General features: G+C 40.8%; 1 protein-coding gene across 1 annotated transcript in view; it reads left to right on the forward strand.

Annotated features, from left to right (window-relative positions):
• Positions 1 to 13,170: 13,170 nt before the first annotated feature.
• C1QTNF4 (C1q and TNF related 4) overlaps positions 13,171 to 16,863 on the forward strand; it is a 21,005-nt gene continuing 17,312 nt past the window's right edge. Inside the window, exon 1 of the mRNA XM_083349040.1 lies at positions 13,171 to 13,276. The gene's annotated coding sequence lies outside the window, so the exon portion shown is untranslated. The remainder of the gene's footprint in view (positions 13,277 to 16,863) is intronic.

The raw sequence follows: 16,863 nt of genomic DNA on the forward strand, positions 1-16,863 counted from the left end.
GGGAAAGGGCGGTATATAAATCTAAATAAATAAATAAATAAATAAATTGGGAATAGGGAACGGTTGCTGGAATTGGGTATGTGTAGTTTAACGAAGAGAAGGGTGAGGGGTGACATGATAGCAGTGTTCCAATATCTCAGGGGCTGCCACAAAGGAGAGGGAGCCAAGCTATTCTCCAAGGCACCCGAAGGCAGGACAAGAAGCAACGGATGGAAACTAGTCAAGGAGAGAAGCAACCTAGAACTAAGGAGAAACTTCCTGACAGTTAGAACAATTAACCAGTGGAACAACCTGCCTCTAGAGGTGGTGAATGCTCCAACACTGGAAGTTTTTAAGAAGAGACTGGACAGCCATTTGTCTGAAATGGTATAGGGTTTCCTGCCTTAGCAGGGGGTTGGACTAGATGACCTCCAAGGTCCCTTCCAACTTCTTCTTCTTCTTCTTCTTCTTCTTCTTCTTCTTCTTCTTCTTCTTCTTCTTCTTCTTCTTCTTCTTCTTATTATTATTATTATTATTATTATTATTATTATTATTATTATTATTTGGTTTCCCAGATCACATTAAGCATGACTTATATAATTATGAGTTATTGAATAAGTCAGGGTTAAGCAGTACTGTAGATCTGATTCCAAATAATTGTTTAAGAGTCTGTGGGAATGCAAATGCAACATCTGTCTGCAATTCTTTAAAATAGCCATATGTTCATGGCTATTTTAAAGAGTTGTAGTCCTGTGCTACGTTTGCTTCCCTCCATACAAATTAAAGGACTGGATTCACACAGTTAACGGACACTAACTCTTGCTGTTCCAAGAGTTATAGAACTTGATTAGTTTTAGAAAAAAAAAACATTTCCTGATGTGAGTTTCTAGAAAGCAACAAGTGATAAAAGCTTCTTGTGGATTTTACAGTTATCTGGCTGACCACTCTGGAAACTCACTTCTGAAGTAGGCTGAGTTTTATTCTTCCTATGTTCTTATGCAATGCTAGAATTGATTAATCTTGGGACAGCAACAAGGCTTATATACTTCATGGTCAGCTCTGCTTTTGTCAGCCCTTGAGGTAATTCAGCCAAGAAGCCCCAGCCATGGGTCGCATTGCACTGGTGTCAGAAATACCGAGGTGCTTCTGGATTGAAAGGATTGCCTGGTGAATGCCCAGTTGGGGGCTTCTTTCATGTCCCCAGCAGGAGCTGGAACAAAGGAGGAGAGATTGTCCCATCCCACAGCAACACACAGCTCTCAAACACAGGCTTGCTAACCTCTCTAACCCAGCATCCTAACCACATGAACCACCATACTCCTAACAGCCATGGGAACTAATACTATCTTTATTGCAAGATTATACTAACAGAAATTTGCAAGTCTGAAAGTACCCCTTCCCCACCTGACTTTTATTGTCGCCCAAAACTAGGGAGGGTCCCTTCTGAATTGCTTTCTCCACCTCCACCCCTCCTTTGGACTCAGATTACATTTATCAGACTATTATTGTTCTGTACCAGCCTGCTACCGGCCCTGCAGAAAAGGCAGGGACAACCCCTTTTACAAGACGGCAAGAGGCTGGAACTAAGCCTGCCAAATTTATGGATACAAAAGCAAACAAAACAAGACACGAACCATGAAACAGGAGCTATTCAAGTGGTTGCCTTCAGCAAACCAGCCCTCCCACGCATTCCCCTTTTTATACAGTTCAGGGCGTGGCTTCTCTCTGCCTCCTTCCGAGGTGCCCCATTGCCTTCCTCTGTTTACTCCTGATTGACTGCCTCCTGCGTCGAGCGTCCTTGAACAGGGCCAGCCGCCTTCATCCATGCTGTCAGGCTCACACAGCTGGGTCTGCGTCGTGACCAGGTGGGAAGGGCCTGCCTGAGGGCTCTGTGGAGCCTCAATATTATTCTCAGCAAGCTCTTAAACACCCCCCTCCTCCTCCTCTGAGTCTTCCGACGCAACTGCCGAACCCACACAACAATTATATAGGCTGCAGTTTTTCCTCCTGTCTTTTAAGGTCATTCCCGCATACCATTACAGGCCTCTAGATTTCTCCATCCAGTTTGCTTGGCCATACCACAACCAGGCCTCACCTCACTGTATCTGTTTTCTTACTGGTCCCTTTTAGAAGTGGCCTTGCAATTGAGGAAGGCACCTTCCTCCTTCAACTTCCTATCCCTTTCATTTCTCTGTGTGCAGAGAGAAGAAGAAAGAAAAGGTGAGATGAGGCGAAAAGAAATGTGCCCCCAAAAACCATTTTAATAGTGAACCCACAAAAGAAAATATCCATTGTCACCCTGGCCAATAAGGACTCCATCTGGCTCTATGGCCCTTAGTATCAGTTGATAAACAGTCTGCAGGAATGAGCTAGTTTTATTAGACAATCAGGCAATAGTATTGCCAACAACAATGCAGGGGAAACAAAAGATCAAGATCATCAAAAGAATGAAATTTACGAAGGGCAACATCACATTTTATTAACTTCTGAAACAACGAGGAAAGGCATGAAAACGCTGAGGAAAGGAATAAAGAACATCATCTGTCTAGCTGTCAACCTTCCCTTATATACCAGACAGGAAATATGACAAGATGAGCTAATTCTACTTCATTGTTAAGTCTATGTTAACAGATGTATTGCAAGTCTGAAAGTACAAATCTCCTGCTGTTTCCTTTACAGCCAAAGAAATTAAGGAGCTTCTTTCTCCATCCATTGTGCAGCTGCAAGATATGCCCTTTCTTATATATTGTCGTCCTATTTCTCAAGGTCCTTCTCACTTACCATTACACTGGCAGAGAGAGATGGAAGTGAAAGGATAAAATAACAATAGCAATAGCACTTAGACTTATATACCACTTCATTTACAGGCAGAACTCTCTAAGCAGTTTACAGAGTCAGCATGTTGCATATCTGGGTTCTCATTTTACCAACCTCAGAAGGATGAAGGCTGATTCAACCTTGAGCCAGTCAGAGAGAGGTTTTTCCACCGGAGGGGGCCTGGTTTTGTGTGCTGCCTGCATCCCACAGATGGGGCTTTGCTTTTTTGTGCAGACCGGTTGCTGACATGCCGCAGCCTGGTACTAGTCCACAGCCCGGGGGTTGGGGACCCCTGACTTATAACATGAAACCAAGATCCTTGGATTCCCAGCTGGAACTCCAAATTCCAGATAACTCCAGTCAAACTTTTCTACATCCTGTGCAGTTCCTTGTTGAATAAAATCAACTAATGTTTATGATGATTGATATAGTTAATGAAGCTTCTTTTTATTGTAAAAATTTCACAAAAAAGAAGTGAATAAGTACTTCTTAGCTAATATAATGGGATCCAGAATAAATGCATGTCTAAGCTATAAAAATTGGGCTCTGATCTTCAGAGAAATATAAAGAACAGAATGTCAACCCAATTGATTCAAGCAATAACAAAAGCAGTTGGATTGAGACTAAAAGAAATCACATAGTAAAGAAATCACATAGTAAATCACATAGTAAAGAAACTAATACATAAAGGAAAGCTTGTGCTTCTTCTTTTGCTGCAAAAAGCATTCTAACATTTTAAATAAACAGCAGTAAAACATGATTTAGAAGAAAATTGCTTTCAGATGAAATTCACAGCCAAAAGTAAGCAGGATCAGAGCTGATTAGTTCTTGGGTGGGTGACTATCAAATATATATATATATTAAGGCTACAAATTTAACTGGGAAGTTGAAAACACATCCTGGATAAAAGCAATAGCAAACCATTTATGTACTATTGCCAAAAAAGCAGCCTATATCAATGAAGTAATCAAATATCCAAACTGACCAAAGAAGACTTTTTTCTTCATGTGGACTTCTTTACAGACCTAAAAGGTCTGCAGAATTGAATAGAGCAGTAATAGTCTTTAGATTATTATTTTTTAAATTCTGTAAACATCTTTGGAGGGAGGGAGAAGAATGAAATTCAATGTTATTTTTCAATGATTTCAAAAGTTGGGTTGGAAATCAATGGTGGCTAGGACCATCAAAACTTAGGATTGTGTGGTTATGTTCTTAGCTCGTTTTCAGAAATTAACCCTAAATTTCCTGCAATTATCAATATGTTGTATCTGTGATCACTTAAGATTTTTGCAACCCAGTAATAGTGGTGGAACTGAAAGTTTATTTTTCTTTGGATATTGGAAATTAATATTAATTATTTAATTATTATGTAATTATGTGTCCCATCAGCCAAGGAAAATTGGCTGGCAAGAACCAGGAGTCTCTGCCGTAGCCCTTGCCCTCTGTAGCATTCAATCTTCGAAGATCAGAATGACCCTGATCCTGTTGGCCTTTTGTAAGGCCATGAAGATTTGGTTGTGTGTCCAGGCCAAGGCCCCAAGTGCATTAAGGACCCCGTTTCTTGGCTGCATTAACCTCCATGGCAGTAGTTCTATTCTGTGCTTGTATATATTTTGTATTGTTTTAATTGTTTTTCATTTGTTTTTGTTTTTTGATGTACACTGACCAGAATCACTTCTTGAAATAGAGATCAAATCAAATAAGTAAATATTGTGTAACATTAGATGTCATAGTTACAGCTACAAGAGAGTATGAATGTAATCCAAGTTACAGTACTATAGAAAATATACACAAAACTTTAATCTAGAGAAACAGAAAATCATTAGTTATCTTCCAACTAAGGGACTACAAGCAATGTAAACGGTTAATAAACCATTTCCAAAGTTGGCACAGATAATAATGACATAAATAAAGTTTAGTTTTTCTGCTATAGTGATTGAGCAAAGTGTCTATGGAGATTCTCAGTCATCCAGGTCATAGTTATCCCAAAGATGCTTTTTCATGAGGCTACTGGACTTTCTTGTTTTTCTTTGAACACATTTCGCTTCTCATCCAAGAAGCTTCTTCAGCTCTGACTGGATGGTGGGGAATGGAAAGATTTATACCATATAAATCATATAAATGTTTCCATTCCCCACCATCCAGTCAGAGCTGAAGAAGGTTCTTGGATGAGAAGTGAAACGTCTTCAAAGGAAAAACAAAAAAGTAAAGTTGCCTCGTGAAAAAGCATCTTTGGGATGATTGAGGAAAGATACTGCTTTTAATTCTCTATTCAATTGGTACAAATTATATTTTCAATAGCTGCTGCTAAGATACCTCAAAGCATTACCTAGGTAAGGTTCCCAGGTTCTTTATCAATTCAAAAGCTGCTAGTTGAACAAAAACAATCAGCAGAGTTTACATCAGTATAAGTCCTACTGTATGACAAACGTCTTTCTTCTTGTTGTTGTTACGAGACAATATTCTCCGACAATGTATTTATTCTGTGCACATGAAGCATTATTTCTCTTCTGAACAACAAAAGATGCACAAAACCAAGGAATAACTATATGAGGTTGGATGTCAAGGTAGAAAAGGAGGCATGACACTGCCAGTGATTGTTATCATTGCTACTTTTCAATAGCTGCATTAACAGAGCAACAATAATATTGCTGTGTTCCAACAACTGCCTTAGCCAACAATAGGAACACTCATTTAAATAATGTGATCTGAGCTGATCAACAATGAATGTGCAATTGTCCCTGGAAGAAAAGCCAGAATATTAGGTATAATTAATATATTAATGGACAACACTGGAAAAGTTCTATGAATATTGACTGGATAAATAGAGAACTGGAAGTCCTAATTTTCTCCAAATGAAAAAGAAAGCAAAGAACAAGAAGATAATCTCTATCTAAACTGTACAGACATGCCAATCTAGAAGGACTGGATCATTCATTCATTCATTCATTCATTCATTCATTCATTCCCACCTTCCATTAGGGCATGTTAAAAAACTAACAGAAAACAAGCCAATCAAAAGAATAAATACAAGAAAGAAATTAATTGAAATTTAGTTCAAAATGGAACATGGTACTATACAGGGCTTTTTTTTCTCATAGAACGCTCAGAATGTAGTTCCGGTACCTTTTTGGATGGAACCTTGTAGGGTAGGCAAGGAGGGTTGTATGACATGTGTGAGTTCCGGCACCTTTTTCTTTTACAAAAAAAGCACTGGTACTATAGTCTGGATGGGGAGGAACAGGCTTCGTCTCAACCCCGACAAGACGGAGTGGCTGTGCGTACCGGCATCCCGGGATATTCAGGATATCCCACCCCTCATTATGGGGGGTGAGTCATTACCTCCTGTAGATAGGGCTCGCAACTTGGGAGTCCTCCTAGATTCACAGCTCTCTTTAGAAGACCATATTGTAGCTGTAACTAGGGGGGCGTTCGCCCAGGTTCGCCTGGTGCGCCAGTTGCGGCCCTATCTAGACCGGGATGCCTTGCGCACGGTCACTCATGCGCTCGTGACCTCTCGTCTTGATTACTGCAACGCTCTCTACATGGGGCTACCCTTGAAGACCACTCGGAGGCTCCAGCTGGCACAGAATGCAGCCGCGAGAGTTGTGTCGGGGGTCTCCCGATACTCCCGTGTTACACCTTTGCTCCGCGAGCTGCATTGGTTGCCAGTTGTCTTCCGGGTGAGGTTCAAGGTGTTGGTAATGACCTACAAAGCCCTCCATGGCATGGGTCCAGAATACCTTGGGGAGCACCTGCAGCCGGCGTCAACTTCCCTCCGCCCAGTACGCTCCCACAGAGAGGGCCTCCTCAGGGTGCCGCCGGTCAAAGAATGCCGACTGGTGGCCCCCAGGGGGAGAGCGTTCTCTGTGGGTGCACCGGACTTATGGAACCATCTTCCGGTAGAGCTCCGGATGGCGCCCGACCTCCGCTCCTTCCGGCGCGACCTTAAAACCCATCTCTTTAAGGAAGCGGGCCTGGCCTGATGGGATGGGGTGGGTTTGTTATTATGACTTTAATTTTAAATTTGTACTATTTGTACTATGGGCATTGTTTAATCATGTTTTAATAATTTTAACTTTTGTATTTGTCTTTTACGTATTGCCCTGTTAACCGCCCTGAGTCTCTTGAGAGAAGGGCGGTATATAAATTAAATAAATAAATAAATAAATAAATAAACATAAAATATATCTAATACTATAATAACAGATTACTGCTTTCTGGCAACATAATGCCATAATCGTATTTTTAAAAAAACAAACAAACCTTAAACAATAACAGAAAAGTAGCTTTAATGATTGACAATTGCTAATGGCAAATTGCTGAAATGTTGTTTTTCCTTTCCATAGCCAATTTCTCAGCTAGATTCAAACTTAGACATTAATGCACGTAGCACAGCAAGCTATATGAATCTGTAAGAACAACATATTATTTGTTTCACTGGATGTCAGTGTAACAGACAACATGACTGAAAAAAATGACATTCTGAAAATGTTAAGAAAAGTTGTTTAATGTAAAGGTTGTTTTTAATCCTGGTGTCAAGAAACTCCTGGGATGTAGTGAGAACATTGTTTTTAAAAAGCAACCATGATCCCTCTAGCTAGCACCAGAGTAGTTGTGACATGAACTTCTGAGGAGCAACATCTAGTTCATCAATTGCTGAAAAAGAAGATTTGTTTAATTCAGTGTTTCTCAGCTTTGACAACTTGAAGAAGTGTGGACTTCAACTTCCAGAATTCCCCAGCCTGCCAAGGATAATCAGCTTTATTAGAAAAATAGCAAGTCAAAATTCTCAGAACTCCAGTAATAACTTTCCCGAGAGAACTTGCATAAAGCTGGAAATCAAAAAGAAGTTGTTTTAAGTCCTCTGGATCGGGTGCTATGGAACATGCATACAGCATTTACCTTGAATAGATGCAGATTGTAAGTATAGGTGGCTTTGGCAACCATTTAGAACCAGCCTTGGATCTGCCCGATCTCATGCTATCAATTGGCTTGAAAAATTGAGCTGCAGAACCTCGTGGCAGGCCATTAACCCTTGCTTCATTCTGTCTCCCTGGCCTTAGCAATATCCTTCTTTTTCCTCCTCATTTCTCCCTTGGAGCTTCAGCATCGTATTCAGAAAGCTTGTCTGTAAGCATTGCTTACAATCAGTGGTGGGATTCAAATATGTGAACAACCCGTTCTCTGTGTGGATGCCACTTCCGGAAGTCCGTTCTGGGCCTGGGCAACAAAAAATTAGCGATCGGTTCTGCCGAAGTGGTGCGAACCGGCTGAATCCCACCACTGCTTACAATGTATTTCCCCCTTTCCAAGGATCTCAATAATTTATGGTTGCAACAGCGGGAAAAGCTCCTGGTTTCAGTAATGCTGGCTTGTTGTCATTCCACCTTGGTAGCTTATAAGAAGCTTCTACTTGTAACGAAGGAATGATAGCATCCCTACCTGGCAATCACATATTTTTTTCTCTTTCTCTCAAGGAATAAGCAGATTGTCATGACCTTAACTGTGAAGCGGTATATCAGTATAAGAGCTAATGCTATTGCTGTCTGTGGGGATTTCGTTCTAACCTACAACTTCAGTTAATGAAGCGTCAGATAGCACGACCTTGAGTCAATGAGAATTGAGACACAAAGTTTCAGAGCACTGAAAAATGGCTAAAAAAAAAAACCACCTCAAAATATAGGACAAAAGCAAAAAAAAATAAGATGGAACCCAGCACTGTACCTTGATAATTTCAGAACTTCTGCTGTTCCATTCTTCAGCAAGTCCTCCTAGTTCCTCCAACAATGTGATATTGTAAGGATTCCTCAGTCTCCTTCCCTAATCTTTGTACCATCCTGTGGTCCACCATTGCTACTTACTTTGCCATATTTATGCTGCGTAGAATGTAGATGTGCTTAAATCTTTCAAATCAGCCTCTATTGGCCGGGTAATCATATTGTATCCCTTCAGATGTTCCTTCTGCTTAATAACCGTCTGCCACAAACTGCTTGTAGAACCACAATGCTTTCTCAGAAAATCCTAGTCTGGTTTCTGAATGTAGACCTCCATCTGTAGGCTGAGAACTTTGTCCATTCGTTCTCTGTGGGTATTATATGAATGGAATACCCTTGAGACATGCTACCACCAGGGCTTTTTTTCTCATAGAACGCTCAGAACGGAGTTCCGGCACCTTTTTTGGATGGAACCTTGTAGGGTAGGCAAGGTGGGTTGTATGACATGTGTGAGTTCCGGCACCTTTTTCTTTTACAAAAAAAGCACTGGCTACCACCATATTTACACTGACACTTGCTTTTCTTTTACTTATGGAAGAGACAGTAGATTCATTGATACTGTAATGGCATGTAATAGATGTCACATTATTTTACAAATCAACATATCCAACAGCTCCACTTTCCCACTCTGCAATAGTACTTGCTACATGTTTTAGCAGAGTTCTGTTTCTCACGTGCTCTAAATTGTGAAGGAAATAAAATTTTCTGTCAGGATGAGGATGAACATATAGATTCAGAACCATGTACCTAAGCTCATGGGAGTGCAAAGCCCTTTACTGCAAATAGTGAGGTCTGGTATATATTTGCCAACTGCAAAAATGCCATTAAGTCATTGTTGACTCTTAGCATCCTCATAGATTTTCTCCATGACAATATTTCCCTAACCTGGTCCTTCAGCATTTTCAGTGACACTTCCACTGTACATCACCACTGTAACGGAGTCCACCCATCTTGCTTCAAGTTGTCTTCTTCTCTTTCCTTCCATCTTTCCCAGCATTAGAGCCTTCTCCAGAGAGCTGGGGCTTTGCATGATGTATCCAAAGTAGAATAACTTGAACTCTCATTTGTGCCTTGAGTAATAATTCTGATTTGTTTGATGATCCATTGTTTGTTTTCTTGGCTGTCCATGGTCTTTTTAGGAATCTTCTCCAACACAAAAGCAATAATACTTTTCCTATCTTATTATTCAAATTCCAACTTTTGCTTCCATAGAGTACATTGGAAATGCCATGTCTTGCACAGTTCTGGTCTTTGTAGATAAAGACACATCACCACATTTGAATATCTGAATATACTTTCCAAGGCCTCCACTAGGCATAGATTTATTTATTTGTTGGTTAAATTTTTCTGCCATTTATCTTGCCATGGGGCTACTCTAGGCAGCTTACAATAGTAAATGAAAATGAAAGGAGTGTAAACAGAACAGAAGTAAAATACTAGAATAATAAAATAAACAATAAAAAAGAACCCAATGATAATACATCAATATGACAGCCGAAAAGATGAATGGGTGGCAAGTAGAGTGCAAAGGGAGTAAATCTAGACCTATTATATATCTAAATGTATACCTAATCTTGAAAGATGATTCTACATGGGTACTTTAACTCTGGATAATGGCCATTTAGCTGTCCAACTGCTAATGGAGATAAACCAAAAGCTGAATAGCTTTTGTTTGGATTTGTATAGCTAAACTAAAGCCATGGGGAGGGCCGGATTTACTGTACCTGTAAGGAGTTTAATTAATCTGATTCATATATGTTACTTCACATTTTGAGTTGCTTCCTTCATTTTAAAGGAGGGGACAAATCTTCACAAGAAAAAGCATATTCATCCCATTGTTCTTCTTCTATGAAAATAAAAGGTGCAGAGATTTGAACAGAATATTACCACATATAGCCGTATACAAAAAGAATGTGTAAAATAGCTGTATACAAAAAGAATGTCTAAATAAAGCCTTTGCTTTTATCTTCTTAGAAACTCTTAGATGGGTATGGCCCAAAGAGGTAAATTACTCATGAAAACATCTTATTTTACCCAAGGGAACCTAAATTAGAATTGTCCAATGTTCTAACCATTAACTATGTGTAACTAATTTAGAGTCTAGATTTAGCTGTCAGTTTAAACATACACTGAAGTTAATAACACATATAATTAGGGAAGGAAATGATTTTTATACATGTTTTATTTAAATTATGTGCATTGGTTGTATTACTTTTACTGTAGTTGCTTGTTGAACACTACCTAAGGCAAACAGTATAGCAGAAAAGACATTTTGAGTACAATTGAAACACTAGCACACTAATACACAGTGATCTTCTCAATACACTAAGCACAATTGGCTAGAATACTGACTATTAGGAGGTATAAAAGGCAACCTCGAACAAACCACTCACATAGTTTCCAAGGATTGTGCAAAGGGCAAGCAAAATTCAGCTGCATTTTGGATGGAGAACTGGAACAATTACAACATGATGCAGAAGAGAATTATCAGAAGCAGAGTGTTCCTGCATCCAGCATGCTATGTGTCAAGTTTAAAAATAAAATATACAACACACACACACACACAAACAAACACATAGACACATCCATTTTAAATCTATAGTGACATGTAAGGATTTCAGAGAAAGAAGACGATTCTTATCCTTATGAACTAAGTTTCCAATTTCTTGCAGGGCTGCTGAAATTAATCAGAATGAATGAATTCATTTTCTTTATGCAGGAACAATTTCAGACTGAGTAATGGGAGAAATAGATGCAACTTGGGCACATGGCTTAGTGCAGATAACATCAACTTGAACAAGTTCCTTCTATGATGGTCATAATATTCTTAAGTAAGGCCATTTTCTTAAGTTCCAGCCTTTTTTCATTTAAATAGTTCCAACTTGACACAGCAAGTGATATATTTTAATATTTGATATATTTGCTACATTTTAATAGGAGACAGATAGACAGACAGATATATGATAGATAGACAGACAGACAGACAGACAGACAGACAGATAGATGAGAGAGAGAGAGAGATACATAATACATACAAGTGGCTTACTCTGTCAGTGTTGGTGGGACTGTCTTGAGATACATATATTCTCTTATATCGGTAGATGCTTCTTATGTGGTTCAAAGCTGTCTTGATTAGCACTAATAAAAGTGCAGCATATGTATCTTGTTTACAATAAGTTTAAAGAAAACTACATTATGTTACTCATTTTGCAAAAGACATTTGTGGCACTGCAGCTACTAGAAAGCTTATGAACAGGCAATATGTAGTGCTATCATGTGCAAGAGCTTAGAACATATGGAATGGTACAAAACTATTGTAGAATGTATGTTTCTGAGTTAGCTTGTGGCAAGATGCACGGTCAATAAATTTAATAATAAAAATAAAAAATAAACATTTACTGATACATTTCTATCATTTTGGGCAGGATACTTATATTGCAGTGTGAATAATAGCACTATGTACTGTACATATTAATAGATTAAGCTAAATGAGATAAACTCCATCACAGTCAGAATGATGTCTTGGATATTAAAGGTGGCTGGAAGATAATTGTGACATGTCACATCTCAGGTATGTGTTTAATTCTTTCACTGTACAATATAGAAAATGGGTATGCGGGGTGTTGAGGAAGGAGTAGTACCTCTGGTGATCCACTACAGCAAAATATATTAAAAACAACAACAATATTTTTCTTATCTACTTGAGGAGGAACCTTAAGTTCATCCTTTTTTTAATTCAACAGTGTTTTCTTGCTTCCACTAAGCTTTTCCACCCATTCATCAACGGCTACCTCTGCGCAAGGTGGAAGCTCAAAGGGCTTTGGCTAATTTGCGGTTCAGCCGGTCTTGTAGATGCAACAGCAGCCAGTAACAAGCACCCATATTAGTGTAGTGAGAATTTGCCACGCCACATCTCCAGTGGGCCCAGTCACAAAGCATGTGTGGAGGGAGAGTTGAAAGCAACTCCGACTCCCCCCCCTCCGCCCCCAAATAAGCCTGACTCGTGGCAATTCTCCATCCGTGTTTGACGGACAGCCGCTTTGCGGCCGGAGGAAGAAGTCGGGATAATGACCAGCCATCCCTTATGCCAGGGGTCTTCAAACTTGGCCCTTTTATGACTTGTGGACTTCAACTCCCAGAATTCCTCAGCCAGCAAAGCTGGCTGAGGAATTCTGGGAGTTGAAGTCCACAAGTCATAAAAGGGCCAAGTTTGAAGACCCCTGCCTTATGCATTCGAGAACGGGAAATTCAGCTGGTGCAGCCTCCCATTTTCTGCACCTTCCGGCTACAGAGAGAGCTGCACCTGTTGGCTTTCTGCACCGGGCCCGATCTGCCGCAGGGGAGAAGGCCGACCTAAAAGCGGGCTCCTGGCACCATTGGAAGGCGCCTCCCGCCCGGGGTTAACTAACAACATCTCCAAGATGTGTAACGTGTAGCCACGTCTGCTCTGGCAGACGCGCTTCCCCCGCGCCCCGCCGCCGTTCCCCCTCCGTTCCTTCTCCGGGCAGGCTCCACCTTCGGTCACCGATCTTGCACCGGAGCCGCGGCGCTCCCTACGCCCATTCCCTCCCGCCCTTCCTAAGCAACGGCGCCTCAAAAGAGTGGCAGTGCGGGAGAGGCGGCAACGGCAGCGGCAGCAGCTCTCCAGCCGGCTCCCTCCAGGTCTCTATAGCGTGTGAAAACGACGCCTTGGGCAGCAGCAGGTAGGCAAAACCCAGCCCAGCCGCATCAGCCTTACACACACACACACACACACACACACACACACACACACACACACACACCCCGCGCGCTCCCGGGGCTCCTGAGTCCAATGTTTGATCCTGAGCACGGAAGGTAAAAGAAAAAAGGGGGGGAAAAAGACAGCCCCCCCCCCACACGAGCACTCTGGATTCTTTTCATGGACCCCTCCCCCTTCTTTCGTCCCCTCTTCACATATAGCGGTCCCTTCCTCCTCGGATGAATTTTGTGTAAGGGTGTGTGAAGGGTTGCCTAGAACCTGGGGGTTCTCCTGGCCGTTCTCCTTCTAAAGGGGAAGGGGGCATCTCATTATGGAGGAAAGAAAAAAAAAGCGGGGGAGGGAGGAAGAGGGAGTGCCTGGGAAATCAGGACAGATGGGGTTACCGTTGGATGCCTGATTTGTTTTTATGGGGGCTTTGTTCTATCCGGAATTGGGTCTGGATCAAATGGATTTAATCCCCATGCAGATTCCTGGCATCTGAGCCAGAGCAGGAGAAAAACAGGGGTCATGCTGTCTCTCTTATCACATCAAACGATATATGTCTGGTCTTTAGGTCGGATTTTATCTATTCACACACACACACACACACACACCCCAAGGACACTTTCTCCTGGTGTCCCCTTTGCACTTACATCTGCCTTTCTCCTCCTTGTCTGCAAGCTGCCTAATAAAATGTCAAAAAGAAAGCATGATGTATAGTTATGCGTACCGAAGGGAGATGGTGGGGGCAGAAAGAAGGGACCAGCCTCCCATATACAGCCGGGAGGAAAGGTGGACATTACAGACTAGCAATCACTTCAATAAAATTAAAGAGCCTTTTCTAAAATACTGAAAGCATATCTTATGTCTAAGGTACTTGGCAACTCAAGAACCCCCAAACTATTATCTGTAACATCGGGACTGGACACCACCTGTTCTTTATCCTTTCTTGCCCGCCTTTTTTCTCATGCGGGGTTGGAATTTATAATAAGAGAAAGGTTGGACATTCTGGGGTATGATAGAATATAGAACATATCTGGAGGGAGGAGATAGTTCCGTTCATTTGTAGCAGAAAATTACCACATTCAGTCCTGGAGCTAAACCTAATCATCCAAAGCATCAATTTTTCAAGCAGTCAAGGAGCTGCAAAAAGTGATGTTTCTTACTGAATTAATTCGCCAGCACGCTATAGCTTTACCAAAGGGTTGTCTTCTGATTTAAATGTTGGTCAAATGCAGAATTACATGGTCACAGTTTTTGTGATGACCTCTTTCTCAACTCTCTCAAAGTTGCTGGGAAGATACGTAGGTCAGCTTCTTTTGTGGGTTAAGGGTGGGGCAATTATCCAGCACTTTCTTCCTGAGTTTTTTGCACAGCTACTGTAAAATGATTAGGAAGTTGTGCTCTGACCTCTGTATTTAATGCAGGAATTGAATGTGTTCTGCTTCAATTATTCATTTTGATGCTACGGGTCATTTCCAGCAGCTTCTCTTCTCCCAGGATCTGATGTATAACAAGAGGCTTATGCAGGGGGGGGGTTTGTTTTTCTTTTTGAGGCTATCGTCCCATTCAGCCATATGGTAACCGTCTTGTTGCAGTGTTTGTAATGAATGAAAGAAAGAAGGGCAAATAATAGTAAGAAAATAAAGCTGGGCCTGGATTGTTCTCTAGATCAGAGGTCCCTAACCTTTTGGGCACCAGGGACCGGTTCCATGAAGAAAGGTTTTTCCATGGACTGGAAGTGCATAGTTCTGTGTGCTGCCTACATGCCATGGATGGGGCTTTGCTTGTTTCCTGGCATGCTGCGGCCCGGTACTGGTCCACAGACTGGGTGTTGGGGACCTCTGCTCTAGATTGCTCTGTATTTCACTATGAGACTCTTAAAATTTACCTTTGACATTCGAGGGGAAAGCAGAGGCAGGAGTCCTCAGGAATCAGTCCTGAATGGGGTGTTTTGTTTTGTTTTTCATTCGATCATATCCAATTCTTGGAAACTGTCTGGACAAGTCCCTATAGTTTTCTTGGCAAGGTTTTTCAGAGGTGGTTTGCAATTGCCTGTTTCCTAGAGCTGAGAGAGAGTGACAGAACCAAGGTCACCCAAGCTGGCTTCGTGCCTAAAGCAGGACTGGAATTCACCTTCCCATTTCTAGCTTGATGCCTTCACCACCTCATCAAACTGGTTTTCATCCTTAGCAGATATAACTTCTTATAATATCTTTTTAAAAGATCCATAACCTCTCAGATCCGGTTCTTTCCAACTCAGATATTTTCTGATTTCATGAACCAGAATAACAAATTGGTATTTTGGAATTCTGAACATACTTATGGTAGTACTCTCATCTGTTACTTCATTCAGTTCTCTGAAATATAATCCATAAAATCTTGATTAAGTAATTTGGACCAGTAATTAGTCACACTTCCTCATCTGGCATTCTTTCACTCTTTGTCTTTTGTTTTTATAAGAGTAGCATCCAGTTTCAGTAAACTGAATTAATAGGTATACGTATAATCAATGGAGGCAAATCTACTCAACTTCTATGATTCAGCCCATTTAAGGTTTGTGTCTTATCACTTCTTGGCAAAATGAAGTGTTATGAAGTGGAAGGAAGAGGTGAAGGATGGGGATCAAAATAGGAAGAGATGAAGAGCCAGTGTTGTCTCTGTCAAGGTGAATAATACTACAGCTGGACAAGCCATCCGGAACAGAATATCTGAAAAGCATTTCTGTCTCCTACTGAACAAACAGCATCTCCATCCTAAATGTCAGTTTAGACCTGTTCCATCATATCCAGACTCTCACAGATTTCAACAGTATCACCTTTCTGGTTATTATCAGCTTATTGCTGGTACCAAACTCCAGACCACTAGATGATCTTTCCCAGTTACTTCAGGTAAAAGTTATATAGGAATGGAGAAAGGTCCCAGCAGAAAATGAGAGAGAAGACGCACAAGAAAACAGCTACTGGGTTGATCTGCTCCTCCAAATGAAACTGCTACCTAAGGAAGGAGCAGAACCATTACAAAACAGTGCCCACAATCCTAATCCTGGAAGACAGTCCAAAAAGATGCCATGATGGTGATGATGATGATGGTGATGATGATGATGAAATGGCAGCAACAATTTGGCAAGAATATAACCATTGGCCACATGTTTCCAAGCTTTTCTCTACTGCTTTAAGGGCTGTTTTGTATGTTTATGTGGAAGTTGATATTCTTAAGAAATCTCATAGTCAAGAAGTTTCTTTTCAAACAAACAAAAAAAGCCTTGCTATATCTTTTTTCTTCTTTTTTTTTAAAAATATGGAGATATTTTGGGAATCAACACTGGACTTCTATATTAAAGAAAGAAGGATCTTGTTCCAGTTATCTCTGAGTGCAATAATCACAGTAAACTTAATATTTACTTTCTGCTGGTGTTCCCATTGTTGTATATCAATTGCCCTGTTTAAGTTGCAAAACTATAATAATGTAATTTCTGACTCATTCAATTTCTGAAACAGATTCAATAACATTTAAGCCCTGATAGATGTTTTGAATTTGTGTTGTGTTTTTCAAATTTGCTCAAGTCTC

The sequence above is a fragment of the Vipera ursinii genome (assembly GCF_947247035.1).
Source record: "Vipera ursinii genome assembly, chromosome: 1".
Lineage (NCBI taxonomy): Eukaryota > Metazoa > Chordata > Lepidosauria > Squamata > Viperidae > Vipera > Vipera ursinii.